Genomic DNA, 23,706 nt, shown 5'->3' on the forward strand with positions numbered 1-23,706 from the left:
AACCGGTCTTTCCCTGATGCTGAAACTAGTGGGCTTGAAGAGGCTTTGAAGACGGAGGCTCATCCATGGACCTGATGGAGAAGAATTCTTCTGGTAACAACGAGTGGTTTCTTGAAGGGAATACGACTTAATCTTCAGTCTTCTTCCTTTAAGTGGCAGGCACTGATGCTCCAGACTTTGATGGTTAAACAGGATCTTTGTTGTTATTTGTCTCCGAAGACAGTAGTTTCCAGAGGATGAAGAGTTGAAGGAAACCCGGGGACATAAATGAAGTTGATTCAGGACTTCCAGAAGCCTGAAACGTAGAGCAATCAGCTGTACACCGATCAAGTTCACTTCTGTTGTCTGGATAAAAAGGCTTTAGATGAAATCAGATTCTTAATTTTGAGGCACAGTCCTTTCTGGGCTCACGGGTTGATCCTCTTTTTTAATGCAGTCGATCAGTGGGGCTTTGTCTCTGTTCCTTTTCCATCCAAGCTTATTTTCTCCGTCCAAACTTGTTCGCTGGTCTTCTGCTCTCAGCATTGTTTTTATAGTGCTTGATGCCTTCACTGGTCGGGCCCTTATTAGGCTTCTTAGTTATTGCACAACCTATTCAGCTCAGCTTCTTGATTATTGCTCAATACTTTAGTCATGGTCACTATGACCTACTGATTCTGTTTCTCAGCCTTGGAGATGCCAATAATAGCCACGCTGGTCTGTAGTCGCATCCTCCCGTCGCTCTCGTCACTCCTTGTCATCCTCCAGTTCTTTCCCTAATCTGCTCAGTTTTAAACTTTACACAGTATTACACATTTCATTCTTCAGCTTTCAGCATTCACTTTAAAACACCGTTGCAAAACTATCACTTCATTCTTTTTATTCATGCTTTACAAATGATTAATGTTATATTTCTTTCATATATAGCTGATTGAGAATGTCAAACCTTAATGTTTTTCCTCTAATTCTCAGTTATTAACCACATTTCAATCATACATCTTTTAACTTGTTAATCAAAGACTACTAATTTTATTCAATACATGTGAAAGAATATAAAATCATCATTTCTTTGGATATACTTGTTTATATTTTTGCAAAAGATAAGACAGATAACATGTGGCAGATAATATGTGGCTCCACACAGGCCTCTCCAGTCTCTCAGGTCCAGAATATGAGAACATGCTTGTTTCACTCCTCACTGCTTCAACTGTGTGTTTTAATAATTATTGTATGGATTACATATAAGGATATAAGGATATTTATTGTAACTTTTATGGAGTTAACTGTGAGCAGTTACTAAATGTTGCATGGAGTACATGGAAAGATCTCACCTTATTTTGACATAGATTTGAGGATAATGAAAGATGTGGTTCTTCTCCTGTTCTGTCAGTTATAAAACTGGTAGGCCAGTTCCAATCCCCACCCGTCACAGCACACTCATTTTGATTGCACTGCTGCAAAAAAGTGTGTATTTCTTGGAATTCTTTAATCCATATGATTGACAGCACCCTGTTTTTCGCATGTCAGGGTTTGGCATTTCGGGGGGCACTGGGAATATGGAGGATTCGGTCCCCCTTCCTCAAATACTGGCCCAATATGATCCTTTTATAGAAGAACACACAAGAAACCCAATGGGGCGTGTCACCTACCTGAGCCACCAGTCTCAGAATGAGTTAATTTCAGTTTTTGCCAGCGAGACACTGAACTACAGGGGTTGGACAATGAAACTGAAACACCTGTCATTTTAGTGTGGGAGGTTTCAAGTCTAAATTGGACCAGCCTGGTAGCCAGTCTTCATTGATTGCACATTGCACCAGTAAGAGCAGAGTGTGAAGTTTCAATTAGCAGGGTAAGAACACAGTTTTGCTCAAAATATTGAAATGCTCACAACATTATGGGTGACATTCCAGAGTTCAAAAGAGGACAAATTGTTGGTGCACGTCTTGCTGGCGCATCTGTGACCAAGACAGCAAGTCTTTGTGATGTATCAAGAGCCACGGTATACAGGGTAATGTCAGCATACCACCAAGAAGGACGAACCACATCCAACAGGTTTAACTGTGGACACAAGAGGAAGCTGTCTGAAAGGGATGATCAGGTGCTAACCCGGATTGTCTCCAAAAACATAAAACCACAGCTGCCCAAATCACGGCACAATTAAATGTGCACCTCAACTGTCCTGTATCCACCAGAACTGTCCGTCGGGAGCTCCACAGGGTCAATATACACGGCCGGGCTGCTATAGCCATACCTTTGGTCACTCGTGCCAATGCCAAATGTTGGTGCAAGGAGCGCAAATCTTGGGCTGTGGACAATGTGAAGCATGTATTGTTTTCTGATGAGTCCACCTTTACTGTTTTCCCCACATCTGGGAGAGTTACGGTGTGGAGAAGCCCCAAAGAAGCATACCACCCAGACTGTTGCATGCCCAGAGTGAAGTTTGGGTTTGGGCTGCCATATCATGGCATTCCCTTGGCCCAATACTTGTGCTAGATGGGCGCGTCACTGCCAAGGACTACTGAACCATTCTTGAGGACCATGTGCATCCAATGGTTCAAACATTGTATCCTGAAGGCGGTGCACCAATACATACAGCAAGACTGGTGAAAGATTGGTTTGATGAACATGAAAGTGAAGTTGAACATCTCCCATGGCCTGCACAGTCACCAGATCTAAATATTATTGAGCCACTTTGGGGTGTTTTGGAGGAGCGAGTCAGGAAACGTTTTCCTCCACCAGTATCACGTAGTGACCTGGCCACTATCCTGCAAGAAGAATGGCTTAAAATCCATCTGACCACTGTGCAGAACTTGTATATGTCATTCCCAAGACAAACCGACGCTGTATTGGCCGCAAAAGGAGGCCCTACACCATACTAATAAATTATTGTGGTCTAAAACCAGGTGTTTCAGTTTCATTGTCCAACCCCTGTACATCCCAACATAAGTTAAGGCAGCAAAGTTTTGCTCTGTCTTTGTTGACTCCACTATTGACGTTACCAGAATAGATCAGTTATCTCTGTCCCTCAGGTACGTCACTGACACTGGCAATAATATTGAGTGCTTTATTCAGTTTGAGAAGCTTTCAAACAGCAACACCGACACATTTTATTATGTACTCATAAATACACTCAATGCACTGGGTCTGGATGTTAAACTTATCCGGGGTCAGGCATATGATGGAGCAAGGACAATGTCTGGTCGCTTATCAGGGCTGCAGGCAAGGGTCAAACAGCAGTGCTTCCAGAAAGCATATTAGGTGCACTTCTGTGCAATCTCGTCCACCTCAATGCAGCATGCTCCTTGGGTAGCGTAAGGCTGTTTTTTGGCACACAAGGATATGCGCACAGATGTGTTGTTTGTGGAGATGCTCGAAACAGGCAAAGATATGGCTAGAAGGTGCAACTCTCAACCGAGTTCACCGAGGGGAGAGGCTGGGGATGAAAAACGTCTTTGTGATGAGATGACAGAAGATGAAGTGATCCAGGATCCCAAAGTGCATTTTATTTGTATATCATAGACATTTGTTGTAATTATGAATCTGAGAATATTATTTAATATTTAATATTAATATTTTAATATTTTATCAAATAATATTTCTGTCTGTTAAGGGTTGTCCTGTGAATACCAGCCCAGTAAGGCTATGGTATTAGGACAAAATGGAAAGGTGTGAGACGATCTCTGACATTATTGAACAGCATACACTCTGCACACACATGGAATGAATTCACACAATTTCTTAAAATACAAGAATTTATGAACAAAAATAAGTCAACTCAAAGTCAAACATATTTCAATCGACAAACTCTTTACTGTGCTAAAACAATCCAACTAAACTACCAAGCAGAATTAAAGAATGGGGAAGATTAATGGGCTATGTACAATATAAACAAGTTGATTAAAGATGATTGGAAATTATGACCAAAAGAGTGATGCAACATTACCATGCAATGTTTATGTTTGAGAACCAAGGATTATCTTGAAGAATCTGGAAGTGAAGTTAAGTTAGTCTTGGAACTAACTTAGGCAATAATCAGCAACATTTAGACAACCCTTCACAATGCAAGATCAGATAAAATATTATTTTAATAAAATAATGTTTTAAATAATGATCTGCTGAATAAAACCAACCTTCTGGATGACCATTTCTCAACGGTGTCTAATTAGCTGCCTTTAGTTATTGAAATAATATTTGAAGAAATATTATTAAGGGAGTATTTTGGAAAAGAGCCAAATCTTTCTGGAGAAATGGGGCTTAATGGTGTTTACTTAGTTATCAAATTTAGTAAATGATGTTTAGGAACTATTATTCACTAGCTTGAAAACCAACAACCTTTCTGTTGAATACTCTTTAGTAGCAAGCACGTGTTCTTACCGGTTAGCAGTTAAGCTAACAAAGAAGCAGATAACTTAGCACCAGAATCAACACATACCTTTAAAATACCAGGGTTAATAAAAGGGTTAAAATGCATAAGCGCGGACGGCGCGTTATGAGCAATGTTCTGTTTAAAATCACCCTTTAAATAAAGTTTATCTTAACCTTAAAACATACAAAGAACACAAACCGGCACGTGTGCTACAGATAGCCTGCTAGCACTAAGGTAGCTGAGTTTCATAAAAACAAAACTAAACTAAACCTGTTTTTTATTGCCAGCACACTGAAATGCAAAAAATAGGCCCAATTACGATATTAGCTATTCATTGCACTGTTTCTTGTGGACATAAGTCAGTGATGTCTGACATGGGGACGCTGTGTCTGTAGACTTTACCAAAAACAAAAACTAGAATCTCCTTTTAGAAGCACGTATTAGCAATGAGAAACCGGCAAAAACTTTGATATTCATCAGCCCCTGGGGGTCTTACCTGTTCATGAAGCTATGTATGTCCTCTTTTTGGAGGGGTTGAGAGAGTTCTAATTACTTTATTGCCCTGTGTCACACACTTGGTCAGGAAAATGAATCAGAAGGCTGATGTTACTTCAGTTAAAGAATAACTGTTTCAGTAAGTCTCTCAATAACATTTGCTCTAAGATGAAAAGAAAATGTTTTAGAAAAACTACAGGTAACTAAAATTATCATTTCTTTTCCTAAAATGGAGTCTCTCATGATTCAAAACAAACACATCATTGCTAGAGTCAATTTATAACTTGGAAACAGTATACTGTGGGATCGTAAAGTTTTTTTTCTGTTAATTTCATATTTGTCTTACCTCTTTTCTCCTGCTTTCCAGTCTGTTGACGCAGAAGTGGAAGGTTTGCTCGTTCCATCGATGTAGGGAAGCACAATCTTTATTTACTTTTTAGGTCTTTTCTATTTTGAACTGATTTAGACTGGCTCATATATTCAGCAAATAGGTCCTGCTGTAAAGCAAAATGAACTTACAATTCTGTCAGGTTACACAGTTCATTTATTAGGATTTCATGTGACAGGTTAATATTAAGTTGATTATACCTTTAAAATATAAAAAGATGCATGTCTTTTTTTTTAGATGTATTAACGCCTGAAAAACATACAGATTATTAATAACACCCTTAAACACACCCCCTGTGTTTTAATTGGCTCATTTAAGCCCTTCCCCGTAACACCCTTAAACACACCCCCTGTGTTTTCATTGGCTCATTTAAGGTATTGCCCCTAATGACAACAACCAATCAGCATCCACGATTACGCCCCTCGGACACACCCCCATGTTGACCCCATGACCTCCCCGCCCCCATGGCGCCATGACCCCCCTTAAGGTCAAAGGTCACCTGTCAAAAGGGTTTGATTGAAGGGTGTACTTTAGTCTCTTGCCTTCGTTCTGGGAACAAAAGGGTTAGCTCCGGAGCTGTAGCTGGGCGGCTCATCCTGTCCGCTGCGGTCTCTGCTCTCTTCCTTCCAGGCTGGGAGACCGCGTCTTTGCAGGAGCTTCTCTCAAACACCGTTTGCGTCTGCGGGGGCTCGGAGAGACAGTCAAGCAATGCTTGTACCTTAATTACCCCCGTTCAAGAATGAAAATACCGGATACACAGACAGTTTTTCATCTGTACTTATCTTTGCGTATGATCGATGATCGTATGGCTTCCTTGGATCCAGTTGAAGAGTTTATGTCTTTCTGCCAGCAAAAGACATCAGCGCGCTTTGTTCTCCTCCTATCCCGATGGTCACCGGTTTGGAAGAGGGCGGATGTAGCAACAGCTGTGCTTTTATTTGGGTAGCGGCGTCACAGGAAGTCCGCAGTTATCCCGTTTCCTGGCTGTGCCGGAAGAAGGTTAATGCACTTATTTTGAAAGTTACAGAAAAGTCCGTACCGGAGTTTAATGTTGAAATCCATGGCTGTGGGTCCCAACACATTCTTTTGCAACAGTACGAGAAACACTTTGCAAATTCTTTGCCAAATGGCAAAATGTTTCTTCTCTGAACCCCAGAAACGTTACCACAGATGATGCACCCAAAAGAATCCAGGATTTAGCCAACGTCTATGCTGGAGTCGTGTCCACAGCTGGGTAGATCTTGGATGAATTTCTTTCTTTCCATGACATCTGTAGCGAACTAGAAATAAAGCTCAACACCACAGAAGCTGTTCTGCCATTCATCATCTGCAACGATATGGAAAGGGAATTTCCCAAAATCTGTATTTTGTATCATATTTACCTAACATTACCAGTCACCAGTGCAAATGAGGAACGCAGTTTCAGCCACCTGAAATTGATTTAAAACTATCTCTGGGCATGCATGAACGAGGCCAGACTCTCACACCTTACTTTGCTATTCATAGAAAGGGACAATGTCATTGACAAGAACAAGGTGGCTGAGAGGTTTGTGAGGATGAAGGAGAGGACGTTGTTGCTATAAGATATAAGGCCACATTACTGTATATAGTTAAGAAATATATTCGAGATTAGCATGTTCAAACTGTTGGAGTTTTTTATTTTGGACATTTTGGACTCTGGACATATCAACTCTGGATATTATTTTTTTGCTGGATTGAATAAAAAGTTTTCTGGAATTTGTTCTGGATCATTTCCAAAGTCCCCACCACTGGATTAAAACATCATCAATACATTGTTCCATATTCAATATTTGTGATGACATAGGCTAAGCTTGACATAATTGTTGGCTGTCCAGCCTTTTTCCTAATAGCGTTTTCATTGCTGTCTGTGTTGCTTGGTCATTGCATTAATGACAGGCCACACATGTTGCTTGTACACTTGTTTGTTGCCCTGTCTGGGTTGATCACATGTGACTTGATTATGCAGGCTATAGTCTGTGTGGCACCCATCATTGCTAAATGTCATTGTACTTCTATTCTTCGTTTCTCACCCCGTTGGTTTAGTCTGCGTTATTTTTTAACCTTTGTCTGACCCAGGTTTGAGCAAATGTATGGCTAAGTCCGTGACTGGTCATGATGCTGAAATAACCTACTGGCAATTGTTGTGCTAGATTATCAGCAGTTGGTTGTTTAATAATAATTGCATGGCGATGCATGGTGCTGAAATAGTGCAAATTGTGCTGCACAACTCATCCTAATCCATGCTCTCTCCATTTTGCCCTTCTGTCTCAGTTTCCAATTATTAATGCTACTAATTGATCAGCTGTGCCATGCAGGCTGTCACTGCGCAGTGTCTAATGTTGGATTTACTTTGTTTTACATATCTGGCTGTTTACAAAGCAAATTGAGTCTATTTGTTGATCTATGGTTCTATTTCATATTTTGATGGTTAAAAGTGTGCTGCTTTTTATTTTTGAATCTAAAGCTGTTCATTCAGTCCCTTTTTGACAGCGAGCAAATACAGCTCAGCTCCTGATCAGATCCGTGAAAGCCAAAAAGCTTTAAGGAGTTACTACAAGTCCCCGACCCCTATGCAATGTAACACTGGCTCTGCGTCTGGTAAGAACATCACAACAAGCTAACTGTTAGCTGATGATAATGCTAAAGTTAGCAGGTGCTTCGTAATCTTTAACCACTGCTAAGCTTTAGGGCCATTTCACATTTTTAATAAGTCTGGGCAGCATTTGATGATCTTCAGTTTAAAATTTCTAAAATACGTGGTTCAATGAAGCTTGAACTGGTTAAGTCCACCCCGCTTACAGATTTGTTCTTTATTTGTAAAAAAAAACTAAAAAAGGCCCTCATATGTGGTATTTCATCTTGCCAGATATATTGTTTTATCACTGGCAAACAGCCCAACTGAGAGGCATAAATTTAAAAATAATTAAAAGATATACTGTTATTGTTACTGAACTGTGAATTTCAATAAATTCCTAACATCATCTAAAGTCAATACATTAAATTGTTTAGGGTTAGTTTTGGCTAACTTTGGCCTTGCCATCTACAGTTTATAATAAACAGTCTTAGTGAACCAAATCTGGCCTGTAGAACAAAACAACAAAACAATTGCACATTACCGGTCTTCCAAAATAGCAAAAACTATTCAAATGTGGCAATAAAAATGTCAGGCAGATTTATTTAACAGCCCAAACTTGCTCAACTAACCCTCTAAAACCCAGTAGGACAAACTGTAAATTAATGGTTGAAAGGAGAATTGTCAGACTCAAACTTTTCAGTAATTATTAGTATCTATTCTTCATAGCAAGCCTTTTATAGCATGTGTGTCACTAAGACCTAGGAGAAATTTGTCAGTTTGAAAAAAGGCATAATATTACAATGTGACATTTCTACTTTGCATCCCTTCAACACTCTTACCTCAAATGACTCTTCAAGTGCTTTCCTCTCTTAGTTTTATCTTTGTTACAATACTTTGCGGTACTTCAGTTTATTTTTACTTCTCAAAGTTGCAACTTAAGCTGTCACAGCTGCAGACACAGTTTTTGTTTTTTTTAGCACAAAGTTAGGGAGCAGTAGTGTAACCATTTAGAGTTTCTGCAGTGCAAAGTAAAAAGTCTTATCATTTCAGTTTTATTTGTCCTTTCATGACCTGGTCACACAACATAGCCTTAGGCAATTATCACAGCTGGTTCTTGGTAGTTGTTTTCTTGATTGCTTTTAAAGCTTTTTAAAGCTCCTTTGATGTTCATGTTTTAGTTTTTAATCAGGATGATGACTTTCACAGAAGTAATATTGCACTTGCATGTTGGTAGTGGTACAGTGGATCAGATTTCTAATCTCATGGAACTGCTGATGGTCATGGAAGATTTGCTGCCCAGTCTTAGTTTATATTTGGAGAAGACTTGTGACTGATCTTGTCCCATGAGGCATTTTGTGGGGTTGCTGTAGGGTCCCAGGGATGTTTGTAAGTGCTATCCAGTTGTTCTACACCCCCAGTTAGAGCTATGTCTGCATCCTCATCACAAAGTCGAGTTTGTTTGAAAAATGTTGGTTTGTATTGGCCCTGGGCTTTTCTGTGATTCTTCGAGCCATGACCCCCAGCATGTACTAGAGCAGTTGGCTGCCCAGAGGACGGCCAGACGGACTGACAAACAGATAGGACCAAACTTTAACTTTCTGGCTTATATGCAAAACACTGTTTTGTGAAAATTAACATGCCATAACACTCTTAATGCATCATCAACACTGTGATACATGGTGGTGGCAACATGATTGTGATGATACTTTCTTCATTGGGGGACAGGGAAGCTGTTCAAAATAGATGGGAAGATAGATGAAGCTAAATGCATGGAAATCCTGTAGAAAAGCCTGTTAAATTCTGCAAAAGACATGAGGGTGGTGCAGACATACACCTTGCAACACTACTACACAGAGTCAGAACTACAGTGGGATGGTTTATATCAAAGCATATCCATGTGTTAGAATGCTGCAATCAAAGACCAGACGAAATCCAATGGAAAATCTGTGGCAAGACTTTAAAATTGATTATCACAGACACTCTCTGTAGAGTGGGCAAAAACTAGATGTGCAAAGCTGATGGAGACATAACCCAAAATACTAGTTTTAGAGTATTGTATTGACCCAATGCAAACAAATAATTATGTACCCCCAACTTTGATGTTCGTGGTTTTAAGATGACAAAACAAAAAAAATAATGTTTAAGGTCTACTAATACTGTTGCATGGTACTGTATGTTTTGTATGAGTCGGAACTTGAGATGTAAAACCAGAGATCCAATTTTTATCATTTGTCTACATGTAGCTGAGTAGTAAAACAGAGTATCAACATTCTTTACAATTTGACTTTCGAGTAATCTGGCAAGATATCTTCTAGGGAGGGTTTCTTGATCCTCCAGAATTCAACTCACCCCCCCCCCCCCCCCCCCTATAGTTCCTGTTAACTGTCCGTTACCTTCCACAATGATAGACAATTGTACAGACACAGGCCCCCATGTGGTTCCCTTCATCAAAACCAATTGTGTGAATCACTGAAAGCCATTCAATGGGTGGCCTTGCTCAAAATTACAGTGTCTACAACATTTTTGATTCCAATGACAAGCAAGCATTCCTTTCATCAACGTATGGGCAAAGCAAATCGATGATAGGAACTGATCCATTCTGTAGCAAAAACTAGTTAATTCTTAAAGCTGCCTCAACAGAGAGATCTGATATATGAGCTGCACTGTCTTTTACTGTCTTTTGATTTGGAATTGTAAAAAAAAAAAAAAGCAGTGCTATAAGGGGTACAATGAGGGGGTCTATTTATGTTCACACAACTAAAATATTTTTTTTGGTAATTTGCCAAACATAAAATTCAAACGTATAGATTCTTATATATTGATCATGGATAATATGTTTTACTGGGACCAATGGAAAAAAAAATATAACTTTGGAGTATTCTGACCTCTTCCACGCAGATCTCCAGTGGAACTGGACGGAGGGACACATCGCGCTAATGTCTCTTTGCTGGCAAACAGACATAACTCTTCAAACTGGATCCAAGAGTGTCATACGATCACGCAATCATATGCACTAAGCTAAGTAGGAATGAATTGCTGTTTGTGCATTCGGTATTCATTCATGAACAGGGTAATTAAAGTACAAGCGTTGCTTGACTTTCTGTCTGAGGTCAACTGAAGCAAACTGTGTTCCAGAGAGTTCCCATCAGAGACCCTGTCTCTACAATGCTGAGTGGAGCAGTTTTTCCCGGTCTGAAGGAAGGACAACGGGACCGCATCACCGTGGCTACAGCAGTAACGTGCAATTCTACCGGCCCGGCAGAACGAGCCGCTCCACCCACAGCTATGGAGGTTAGCTGCAAGTTAACCCTGTCTTCACTGTGGATGCTTTCCTCAACTTAATTGCCCTGGACAACTTCTCCTCGGTACAGTTCATGTAAGAGGTAGTGTTTGGGCAGAGAATAGTAGCTTAGAATGAAATAATATAAACATTTTTTGGTTTATGATGTTGTGGAATTTTCTTATCAAAGTGGAGAGAAGTTGACTCACAAGAAGAGAAAAATCCGGACTTTGTCTTTATACGTTTTTTTCAAAGGCATTCAGCGTTTGAATGACTCTGTCACCAAGCAAGTCAGTTGAACAGAGCCCCGAACGCTATTTACACACAGTATTTATACCAGAACAAGACAGTGTTATCTCAACTGCAAAGAGTCTGTGTTTTATGACCCAAACCCTTCTTGAGTTCAAAGGTGACAAGGTTATCTAGGAACAGACCTAACTGCCCTTCCTGACATTGTCCTAAAAGATGGGTCTGTACCATTAAACTTCAGATAATGGCTTTTACAGCTTCTTCCTCTAACACAGATGTTCTGAGGAGTAAGATAAAAAAGGTCATACACTGTGGAATGTTTACTGCAAGAATTTCCATCACGCTCCCCCCTTGTGATTACAAGACAATCATATAAAAAATTTTAGCAAATCAACACCCAGAAAAATAATCAAAAGAAAAGAAAAAAACAAAAAAGAAAAATATATAAATCAAACGCCGTATAGTCATGGCCCTCACGAAGAGCTAAGGTCCGCAAATCACCAGGAAAACAAACTGAAAGAGCAAGAATAACACCACAAAAGAAAAAAAACCATCAAAACTCCATGTATACCACTAAAATGCTGAACATCAGTAATAACTCCCCAAACACATTAGAGTTAGCACATCATTAAAGCATCTTAAGCAACATAAAATCCATCGGTATCCATACCTTCTGTCACCTCAAATGCAGAATCATCACAATCATGACAAACAGAAATTAAGTTCACATCCTTATCAACAGGCAACATGGAAAAATGTATCAGTCTCATTACTAACCATTGGAATAATACAACATGAAAGAAACATCAAAATCAAAAATAAACATAAAAGAATCACTCCAATCTTTACTAACCAAGATGTCCATCCACCAGCAAAGAACCAAGACCAAGGATTCCAAGAGGAACTCATATTCTCCTTCCGTTGGGTCATCAGCAAGTCCTCAAACTTATCATGGATACTTGTCATGTTCTTAGACACATCAGGAATAAAAGTACAACATTGTTCCCCAATTAAATGACAAACACCACCCCTCTCAGCTAACAGATAATCCAAAGCCATTCTATTTTGCAAACTCATAGTTCTTATAGCCTGCTGCTCCGTAGTTAGAACAGTGAAACCTTCCTCAGTAAGATTTTCTAACTCAACTGACAACTCATTAATCCTACGGGCGGCGTTAGCAGCACCATAACTAGGAAAAATTGTACCCAAAATCCCTTTCCAATGTGGGATCCTAGCTCTCTTTTGCCGTTTGAGCATTGTCTTCCTCTCTAATAATGGGCTGATTGAATCATAAGTCGTGACTGTAGGTAGTAAATGAGCTAGGTAACATACTCCAGACCAATTAGCAGGCAGGTACAGATATGATCTGTTTCCACACATCCAAACCATGTTCTTAGGACACGAGAACCCATCTCTACTAGGAAAAGTAACAAGAACCCTGGTTAATTTACCTGCCATGCCATACAATTGACTTCCTTTCGGTAAGGCTGTAAGATTAAGAGTTAACACAAAAGGATCTGGAGCCAAAGATTCTGAAATAGTATAAGGATCAGTTCTGACAGGACAAGGTCTAGATATATTAATGTGGGTCAAGGCTCATGAAACTGGTATAATAGTTTTACAACTCTCCGTCTTTCCAAGGAAATAAGGTGTGCTTTCCTCCTGAGCAATACAAATATCTGGATCTTTAATCGGATTTATGTTGCCCCGAAATCTATAAAGAGTTCCTGTAGACGCACACTTTAAATTAGTCTCACTAGAAAATTTACTAACATTTCTGCTTTCCCGTACAGTATAATTCCTCACCCAAGGAAAAATGACCTCCACCAACCGGTTATCTGGAAAGAAAGTAGCTAGAGTATAAGCAGTATCAATAGGAACTGGTACCAAAAATGGTTGATCATTAATAGCATGTGGAATCAAACAACAAACATAGCAACTATCATTTCTTATCTTCCTCACGGTTTGATGCATCAGTTGCCACCAGACATTATCAGCATGATCATAGTAGTCAGAAAAGTGATGAATCTCTCTTCGAATCCGCTGATGAGTATTATTAACACAATTCCTCAAATTAGCCTTACATTGTCTTTGCTGTACCTTTTCCCAAATGAACACAAGAGTTATAAAAATACTTGCAATACCAATCATTAGCATCAGAACAGACCATCTTCCATTTAACTGCATCGTGACCTTGAAGTGGAATGTCCTTTCTTCTGGTACAGAAAATCAAACAGTTTTTTCTCAAAGAAAACAAATTATAAACAACTTAAAAAAAAAAAAAAAAATCCTGCTGCCTCTCCTGAGTGGCTTCTGCACTTCAAGCTGCCCTGTTACCAGTCTGGTACAGGTGGGCGGTCGTTGGAAGCTCCTCTAGGTAGGAGGTTCAGAACCAGGATGCTGCTCGGGTGGTGTTCCAGTGAACACCTTGCAGTGCGTAAAATGGACCCAGGTGTCACGTTCCTGGACCTTTACGGCAGTGTGAGTCACCAGCAGAATTTGAAACGGACCTCTCCACCGCTTGTCTCTCCAGTGATGTCTCCTGGTATCTCTAATCAGCACCCACTGTCCTGACTGGAACTGGTGCAGGGGTCTGTCAGCTACTGGGGGTAAGGCAGCTTTCACCGTCTGATGAGAGAGAGAGAGAACGTGACAGAACCTTACAATATTTCAACATGGAATGTTCAAAATGAGCAGTTGTTAGTGTACTTAGGTTAGTACTCGGTCTTACCCCTGTATTTGCAGGTCTCCCAAAAAGGATTTCAAAAAGACTCAAATTAGCTCTGGATCTATTCCTCATCCGCATATACATAAGAACCAGAGGGAGAGCTTTTGGCCAGGACAAACCTGTTTCTTCACAGCATTTAGCCAATTTATTTTTTATTGTTCCATTTTCTCGTTCTACTGCTCCACCTGATTGTGGGTGGTAAGCACAATGTGTCTTCAACTGGAAACCAAGAAGCTTACTAATTTCTTGCAAAGCTTTGTTAACAAAATGTGTCCCGTTATCACTGGAAATCACCTCTGGGATTCCCCAGCAGGGAAGAATCTCTGTCAACAAAGACTTCGCTACAGCACTGCTGTCTGCGTGTTTTGTTGGAAACGCTTCAACATATTTAGAAAACATGTCCACGACCACCAAACAATATTTCTTCCCTTCAGCAGGTGTCAACTCAATGAAATCCATCATCAAATGCTGAAATGGGAAGCATGGAGGTGGATGTGCCGCCTGTGATTGTGCAGGAACCCTCGAGGGGTTGTGAGAAGCACAGATCAAACATATTTTACAATAATTTTCAGCTACCACTGAAAACCCATTTGTATACCAATATTTTTTAACCATATCCAGCATTCCCCCTTTGGACACATGATCCAATCCATGCGTCCATTTAGCAAACCAGGGAAAAAAATGTTTAGGCAGGCATGGTCTACCATCAGAAACATGCCAGCCAGAACTGCTGTTAAAGATACACCCAGCTCTTCGCCATTTTTCTTTTTCCTGTGAAGTAGCAAAAGATTGCATTTCAGGAACAGTGACAGCTTGCAGATCAGTCAGAGAAAGAAAAGTTTAATCTGAGGAGAAAGGGCTCACAGCCGCGGTTTTTGCTGCCGAGTCCGCGGCTGCATTGCCCCTAGAAACAAAATCAGACTGTCCTGTGTGCGCAGCACACTTAACCACAGCCAAACGTGCGGGTAACATAATAGCATCCAAAAGATCAGACACTTGTTTAGCATTCAAGGTAGGTTTTCCATCTGATTTCAAACAGGAGCGATGTTTCCACAAGGCCCAGAAATCATGCACCACTCCGAAACAATATCTTGAGTCTGTGTAAATAGTCACAGTCTTTCCTTCTGCCAACTTGCAAGCTTCAGTCAAAGCAATTAATTCAGCTGTTTGAGCTGAGTAATGCGCTGGCAAAGGACCTGAGCGCAAAACAGCTGAGTCAGAGCACACTGCAAACCCTACTTGGTTCAGACCCACTGCAGAACGGGAGGAAGACCCATCTACATACAAGATAAGATCAGGGTTAGTCAAAGGGGTGTCTTTCAAGTCAGGACGAGGGGTACAAACAACATTTAAGACAGCTGCGCAGTCATGACTTTCACTATCCTCCTCAGTAGGCAGTAGTGTGGCTGGGTTTAAAGTGTTACAACGTTTAATTGTAATGTTGGGCATGTCAAATAATATTGAAGAATACCTCAGCCACCTTGCTGCTGACAGATGAGACGTCTTTTGTTCCAGGAGAATGATGGAAACAGAATGTGGAACAAAAACTGTCAATAGATTATATCCAACAATATCACGTGATGCTAACACTGCTTTCTCAGCTGCAGCAATAGCTCGCAAACAACCAGGCAGCCCAGCTGCAACTGGATCAAGCTTACTGGAATAATAAGCCACAGGTCGCAGTTTATCACCATGGGATTGCAACAACACAGATGACATGAAACCAGATTTTTCATCCACCATTTGAATAAATGGCTTGTCAGAGTTTGGTAAAGCCAATGCAGGCGCAGAAGACAGGCCTGTTTTTAAATCAATGAAAGCCAGTTCTGCCACCTCCGTCCATTTAATTTTGTCTGCAGCTGCCAAGCTCCTCACATATTAAACTGGCCAAAGGCGCTTCCAGCTCAGAGTAATTCAGAATGTGAGCTCTGCAATAACCTGTCATACCCAAAAGTGACATCATTTGTTTCTTGGTGACAGGTTTTGGGATTTTCAGAACTGCTTCAATGCACTGAGGGGACAGTTTTCTGCTTTTATGTGAGAGAACATGACAAAGAAATGTCACTTCTTCCTGTACAAACTGCTTTTTAGATCGTGAAACTTTGTGACCCTTTTTATGAAGATGTTGAAGCAGTTTCAAGGTGTCTTTCCTACACTGATCCGCTGATCCTGCTGATAATAATAAATCATCAACATACTGTGTAAGGACAGTTCCAGGAGACAGAGTCAAATCAGCCAAAGAGTCCTTCAGAGCTGTATTAAAAATAGTTGGACTCTCTGTGTAGCCCTGACAAAGACGAGTAAAACAATATGGCTTCCCATCAAACTCAAAAGCAAACCAATACTGACTGTCCTTGTGTACAGGGACAGAAAAAAACGCATTTGCCAGGTCTATCACTGAAAAATATTTAGCTTCTGGTGGAATTTGTGACAGAATCGTAGAAGGGTTCGGAACTGATGGTGCACGGGCCACAACAGACTGGTTGACAGCCTGAAGGTCCATGACAAATCTCCATTCGTCAGGCTCTCCAGGGGGCCTAATTTATTTCACAGGGAACAACGGTGTTCTCACAGGTGAATTTGGACAGGGTACAATTACCCCAGCTCTAAGGAGGGAATCAAAAACAGGACGAATTCCCTCCAAAGCTTCCTTTTTCAGTAAGTATTGTTTCTGACATGGCCTGTAATTTGATTTAGGAGTAACAACAACTGGCTCACAATCTGTAATAAGACCAACATCATATTTGTGAGCAGCCCACACTGAATCAGGCAGCTCCTTAAGATCTGCATCCACAGAAGAAGCAGTAGCTAAAAACAGATGTGAATGTGAAATCAGTTGCACTGTACGATTACCGGAAACAACAGTGGGACAATGTCTTTTAAAAGCATTTTGAGAAGGAGACGCAAACACATATGGGACATCTGTCTCCCTCCAATCCGTGGCAAGGAGACAACGTCTAACAAAAAACCCCACATCCTTCCATTCCATATTTTCAGACTTGGCCAATGATACATGCGGCACCGAACCAGAAACTTGAAAAAAATGCAGCTGTTCAGAGGTCAAAGTCACAGATAAAGCTGGTGTGTGATCATTCTAGTACATGTCAGAGAGGTGCACTCTCTCATTTGTAATTTTGTACCAACTGTCCTCATAAGCAAAATCAGGTCATTCAGATACATGTGAAGTACAATGCAGATCATCTGCACTCATTAAATCACAACCAGGTGCCACAGCATTTACTGCCAATGTGACAAAATGTTGAGGTACAGGACCAACTGGAAGCTTCCACTCATATGCATATAAGGGTTGATCTGGGGCCTAATGTACTGCAGTGTAGTCATAGTCAAAGTCTTTCTGAGTGTGAACTCCATCAGGGTTTGAAATAATAGCAATATTTAATCTGCACATCAAATCTCTACCCATAAAATTTAAAGGACACAAAGGAGACACCAAAAAAGAGTGTTTTAACTGCACTCCCTGTGGAGTGGAACACTTTAGAGGAACAGAAAAACTTTCCCTAACTGTTTCACCTGAAGCAGAAACAGAATGAACATAACGACCACTTCGTTTTGGCTGCTCTTTTAGCTGATAAAACAGTGTGTCGCTCCTGAATCTACAACAAAAGAAATTTCTTCATCCATCACCATCATAGAAAACATAGGCATTCTTTTAAAAGCAGGGTTCTGTGTATGGAGATATCTGCCTGGTAAAACTATGGAGGCACCTTCTAAGTGTAATATGGCCTCTGTAAGCAACCTATGTGAATCAGTATTTTCATGCAACTGTGTGTGTGTTTGTGAAACCTCACGCTCCTTAAGAGACCCCTCCTCAATGCGAGTGACAGCCAGATCCAGGGTCCCGTCCTCCCCCCGTCAGTTACCGGTGTCCGGCTGCCCCAGTTTCTCTGGACATTCATTCCTCCAGTGTCCCAACTGTCCACATTTATGGCAAGCATCGGAGCGGGACCACTGTCCCCTTCCCCGACCTCTGCCCTGGCGTCCCCGGCCTCGTCCTCAAGGAAAAGAACCACGTTGATTTGTACTGTAATACAGGGTCAAGGCAGCGTTATGCAAATCAGTCTCTCTTTTGTCCACTTTTTTCTTCTTCCTGTCGTTGATAACATCATCGCTGTGTAAAGCATGTCTTTTCAGCTCCTCAAAATGCACCCCATGTCTCCAACCAACATAAAGAGTCTTAGTTTGTGCTGCGATCTCAGGGAGAAGTCCTTCTATAATATATCCACACAGCATCTTTTCCCAGGGGCCCAAAACAGTAAAGTCAGCAGGGCGCTCCATACCTGAATGTTTATTGAACACTTCTTCCATCCAGTAAAGAAAATCAGCGACAGTCTCATCAGGACGTTGTTTGACTTGTTGTAGCACTGCACAATCACTCCTCTGTGGAAATTTTGTGATCAAGTCAGTGCACAAAGGTTCTATGGCATTATACCATGGTCCATTACGATGATTTAAATCACCATTTTCACCTCCAGTTGTCTCTCCAAGGCGCACTGCAGGATCTGGCAATCTCAGACCAACTAACTCTCCAGGTTTGATTTTTGCTGCAAGGAGCTGGCGAATTTCTGTGCCGGTAGGTCTCATTTCGTGGCATAAAGCTTTAAATTCTGTAGCAAACTTTCTTCGGTCTCCTACGGGATCCGGAAGTAACGCGGCGCTGGCTTGGATGTCTGCTGCAGTCCACGGTGGAAACACCAACTGAGGCTCATTTGTTCCGGCTACTTCCAACAGAGGGCATTGATACTCTTCTTCCTCTTTTTTATCTTCTCCTCGTTGTCTTCCACTCCGTAACCATGTAAACTCATGAAAACTAACAGGAGAGGAGATGAAAGGTATTTTCTGGTCCTTTGATGAACCCGGTCATCTGTTCATCTGTAGGCTGGTGCATAATCACACCTTCCGCTCCGCTGGGGCCGCTGTGCTCGGTGAGGTCGCCTGCACTGCAGGTGGATGTGTGGGTTGACTCACGGGCTGATGCTGAAGCGGACTGGCGAGTTGTCCTGGCTGACTTGCGGGCAGATTTGCTGGTTGGCCCGCTGCTGGTTGGCCTGCTGCTGGAGGAGGACGGGAGTCTAGATCGAGGTCTGCCATCTGGAGGGCCCGCAACTCCGTCTGTTTCCCACGTCCCCGGACAAAGCTTTTCCCCCTGCCATCTGTTTCAATTCGGATTTTCTTTCCCACGCATAGCCTCCGTAATCCATTCATTCCAAAATTTTACCCATTTTTCTCTCTGATCTAAATCTTGTTTTTTAATCATTTTTTTATTTTTTATTTTCTCCCATTCACCATCCATCAACTGTTTTATTTTATTCAACTGATTTACACTCAAACTTCCACCTTGTGGAAAACCAAACTTGTCCTCCCAAATTAAAGCACATTTAACACAATCATCTTTCTTTCATTATTTTATAAATCGCAGAGCCTGGAGGAGGAGACACCCCTGATGCCTTTGAGGTTCCGGAACCCATTTTTTTCCTTTTTACCCGTTCAGCGGCACGTCTGCCGACTGGCTTTTCTCCTTTATGAGGTGTAGAAAATTGCAAAAAACCACCCGCAAAACCTTGTGTTCTGCTTTTTGTTATCGTTTCCAATAACAACCTCCCTGTATACCTCTACAGGGTGACGTGGCACTCAGCTGATGTCCTCCCTCTCGCAACTCCAGAACCTAATTAATTAATTAGGAGATGATGGTTAATGTGTAGTAAAAAAATAATATACCTTATATCATACAGAGCAACTTCTCACCCAGATATATTTGTAGACAAATAGTTCGGATTAAATCGGCCAGAAGCCGCAGGCGGGCACCCAGACTCCACCACCGTAATATGGAAGTGGACTGAGGACAACGTCTCAGGCTGGCCAGGCGTCTGTGTCCCCCTCCTGCGGTCTCCTCTGGCACGTTAGATCCAGTTCGTGACGCTAAAATTGTTGTGGAATTTTCTTATCAAAGTGGAGAGAAGTTGACTCACAAGAAGAGAAAAATCCGGACTTTGTCTTTATAAGTTTTATTCAAAGGCATTCAGCGTTTGAATGACTCTGTCACCAAGCAAGTCAGTTGAACAGAGCCCCAAACGCTATTTACACACAGTATTTATACCAGAACAAGACAGTGTTATCTCAACTGCAAATAGTCTGTGTTTTATGACCCAAACCCTTCTTGAGTTCAAAGGTGACACGGTTATCTAGGAACAGACCTAACTGCCCTTCCTGACATTGTCCTAAAAGATGGGTCTGTACCATTAAACTTCTGATTATGGCTTTTACAGCTTCTTCCTCTAACACAGATGTTCTGAGGAGTAAGATAAAAAAGGTCATACACTGTGGAATGCTTACTGCAAGAATTTCCATCACAATGACGTTTGGTTTTGTTTGTGTTGAAAACTCAGCTATCTTAGTGCTAGCAGATTAGCGCCTGTGTTCAGTTTACCTATATGTTCTGTGTTTTTAAAGTTAAGACAAACTTTATTTAAAGGTTGACTTTAAACACAGAAGATCGGCCATAACTGTTCATGCTTATGCATTTTAACCCTTTCATTAGTGGCATTTTAAAAGTATGTGTTTGATTCTGATGATAAGCTATAAGCTTATTTTGTTAGCCCCAACCGCTAACAGCTAAGAACACAGGCTTGCCTACTAAGAGTCAGCTAAAGATCATTTACCCAAAAAGGTTTTTAATTTTCAATCTAGGAAATAATATTTCCCTAAATATTATTTTACTGATCTTGATAACATAGTAAGCTCCTTCAAGCCCCATTTATCCAGAAAGATTTGGTTCTTATTCAAAATAATATTTCCTTAATATTTTACAATTTCCTTAATAATATTTGTTTAAATATTATTTTAATAAATAAAGGCAGCTAATCAAACACCATTGAGAATTGGTCATCCAGAAGATTGGTTTTATTCAACAAATCATTCTTTAAAATATTATTTTATCAAATAATATTTTATCTGATCTTGCATTGTGAATGTTTAAAGGTAAACCAATAATTGCCTAAGTTAGTTCCAAAACTAACTTAACTTAATTTCCAGATTCTTCAAGATAATCCTTGGTTCTCAAACATAAATATTGCATTGTAGTATTGCATCACTCTTTAGGTCATGGTTTTCAACCATCTTTGATCAACTTGTTTATATTGTACATAGCCCATTAGTCTTCCCTATTCTTTCATTCTGTTTGATAGTTTAGTTGGGTTGTTTTAGCATAGTAAAGAGTTTGTTGATTGAAATATGTTTCACTTTGAGTTATTTGTTAATAAATTCTTCTATTTTGAGAAATTGTGTGAATTCAGTCTGTGTATGTGCAGAGTTTTGCTGTTCAATAATGCCAGAGCTTGGCTCACCCCTTTCAATTTTGTCCTAATACCATTGCCTTATTAGGCTGGTATTCACAGGACAACCCTTAACAGACCGAAATATTATTTAATAAAATATTAAATTATTAATATTAAATAATATATTCATATTCATAACCACAACAAGCATATTTTAAGTTTTTGATAGTGCTTTGCAAATGTTTTCAATGCCCTTGCACTTTTTGTCATGTTATAATCACATCAAAAACAAAAATGCAATGTATTTTATTGGGGGTTTTATGTGTTTGAACAACACAAAGTTGTACATAATTGTGAGGTAAAATGAAAATAATGTATGGATTTCAAATTTTAAAAAAAATCTAATAAAAAGAATTTGAAAATTATTTTGATTATTTGTATTTAGCCTATTGTCAATACTTTGTAGAATTGTCTTTCATTGCATTTTTAGTTTCAAGTCTTTTTGGGAATGTTTCAAACTGCTTTGCCAATTGTGAGGATAAAATGTTTGCCCATTTCTTTTGCGAAGTAGCTCAAGCTCATTCAAATTGGATGTGTGTCTGTAAACATCAATTGTTAGGTCTACCCACATTTTCCCTGATGGATTTAGGTCTGTACCTTGACTAGGCCACATGAATATGATTTGATCTAAACCTTTCTATTTTAGATCTGTCTGTATGTTTAGGGTCATGGTCCTGCTTCACTGTATTTAGCTTCATCTGTCAACCAGCTCTGACACATTTTCCTGTTCAAGCAGAGCAAATGCATCACCACAGCATAATACAGCCACCACAATGCTTGACTTTGAGTATTATGTGTTCTGGGTGATGTGGATTATTTGCTTTTCACTACACAGTGTCATGGGGAGCAAGGTTTTTCCAGGACCAATGTGCAGACAAGAGAATAGAAGTGTGAGGTAAATAATACTTTTAATTATATAAAAAGGTAAACTTACAAAAATAGCAGGGCCGTGCAACACAGGCACAAAGCGGGTAGATGTCACGAAAGCAGACGCAAGGACATGGAGTGGGTAATGGCCAGGAGGAACCAGTGGAGAACAATGAAATACAGAGAGTAGAAATACTGTGGAGAATGGACCAAGGAACTAGGGGGGCTAATCAGGGGGAAATCAGGAGCAGCTGGTAGAATGCAGGCAACTAAAGGAGGAAAGCTAATAAACATGAACAAATGAGCAGAGAATATAAAAAGAACTCAAAATGTGCAGTGATCTAAGAATTAACAACGAGACAGGCTAAATAACATAAATATCTAAACACAAGAATAAGTCATAAACCTGGTCTAATATGAATGAACTGAAAATAACAGCAACTGAAGAACCAACAAAAAACTTAAACTCAAAAACTAACACAGGAGGATAATGACACAGAGTTTTTTGAATGTAGGGAATCAGCCACTCTTCCATAAACAATAGATTAGAGGAGTGCATGAGAAATAATGATCCTCTCAACAGATTCTTCTACCTGAGCTGTGGATCCAAATCACCAGTTACCATGGGCCTCTTGGATGCTTCTCAGATTAAACTTCTTGCCCAGCCTGCCAGTTTAGGTGGATGGCCCTGTTATGGTAGGTTTGCAGTTGTGCCACACTCTTTCTTCATGATGCCTTCACAGAAGAGCTGCATTTATACTGAAATAAAATTACACACAGGCCGGGTTTTCACTAATTAGCTAACCCCTGAAGGCAAATAGTTCGACTGGATCTTCTTTATATAGGGGTATCAGAGCAAAAGGAGCTGAATAAAAATGCATGCCACACAAATTTTCATTAAAATAAGATTTTAAAAAGTCCTGTATCATTTTCTATCCACTTTCTACTTTGTGTTACTCTCTCACATAAAAGCCATATAAAATAAACAAAATTCTAGGGTTGTAACATGACAAATGTGTCTACTTTCAAAAGAGTACTGACTACTGACAGTAAGTAATAGTTCACATCTGAATACTCGGTTTGATTGCAGAATTACTAATAGCTGAATCATCTACTTTAAACGACACGTTAAAGTGATCTCAGGCAATTTTTATGTCATATTCCCAGCCGTTAAAAACGTATAAATGTTCTGTAAAAAAAAAATAAAATCTTATCACTGCAGTGAAGCTGCTGAATGATTCTTGGTTTTATGGATTTTCTTCCACAGTGATGCATAGAGCGGATGCAAGGCCTGAGCTGGGAGGTTAAAACAAGCCAAACACTAAAAGGGAGCAAAGCAGCAAAAGCAAAATTTCATAGATATTTGCTTTTTTTTACATACAGCAAATGACTCAAAAAGAAAAGTC

Source organism: Girardinichthys multiradiatus, chromosome 22, assembly GCF_021462225.1.
Source record: "Girardinichthys multiradiatus isolate DD_20200921_A chromosome 22, DD_fGirMul_XY1, whole genome shotgun sequence".
Taxonomy (NCBI): Eukaryota; Metazoa; Chordata; class Actinopteri; order Cyprinodontiformes; family Goodeidae; genus Girardinichthys; species Girardinichthys multiradiatus.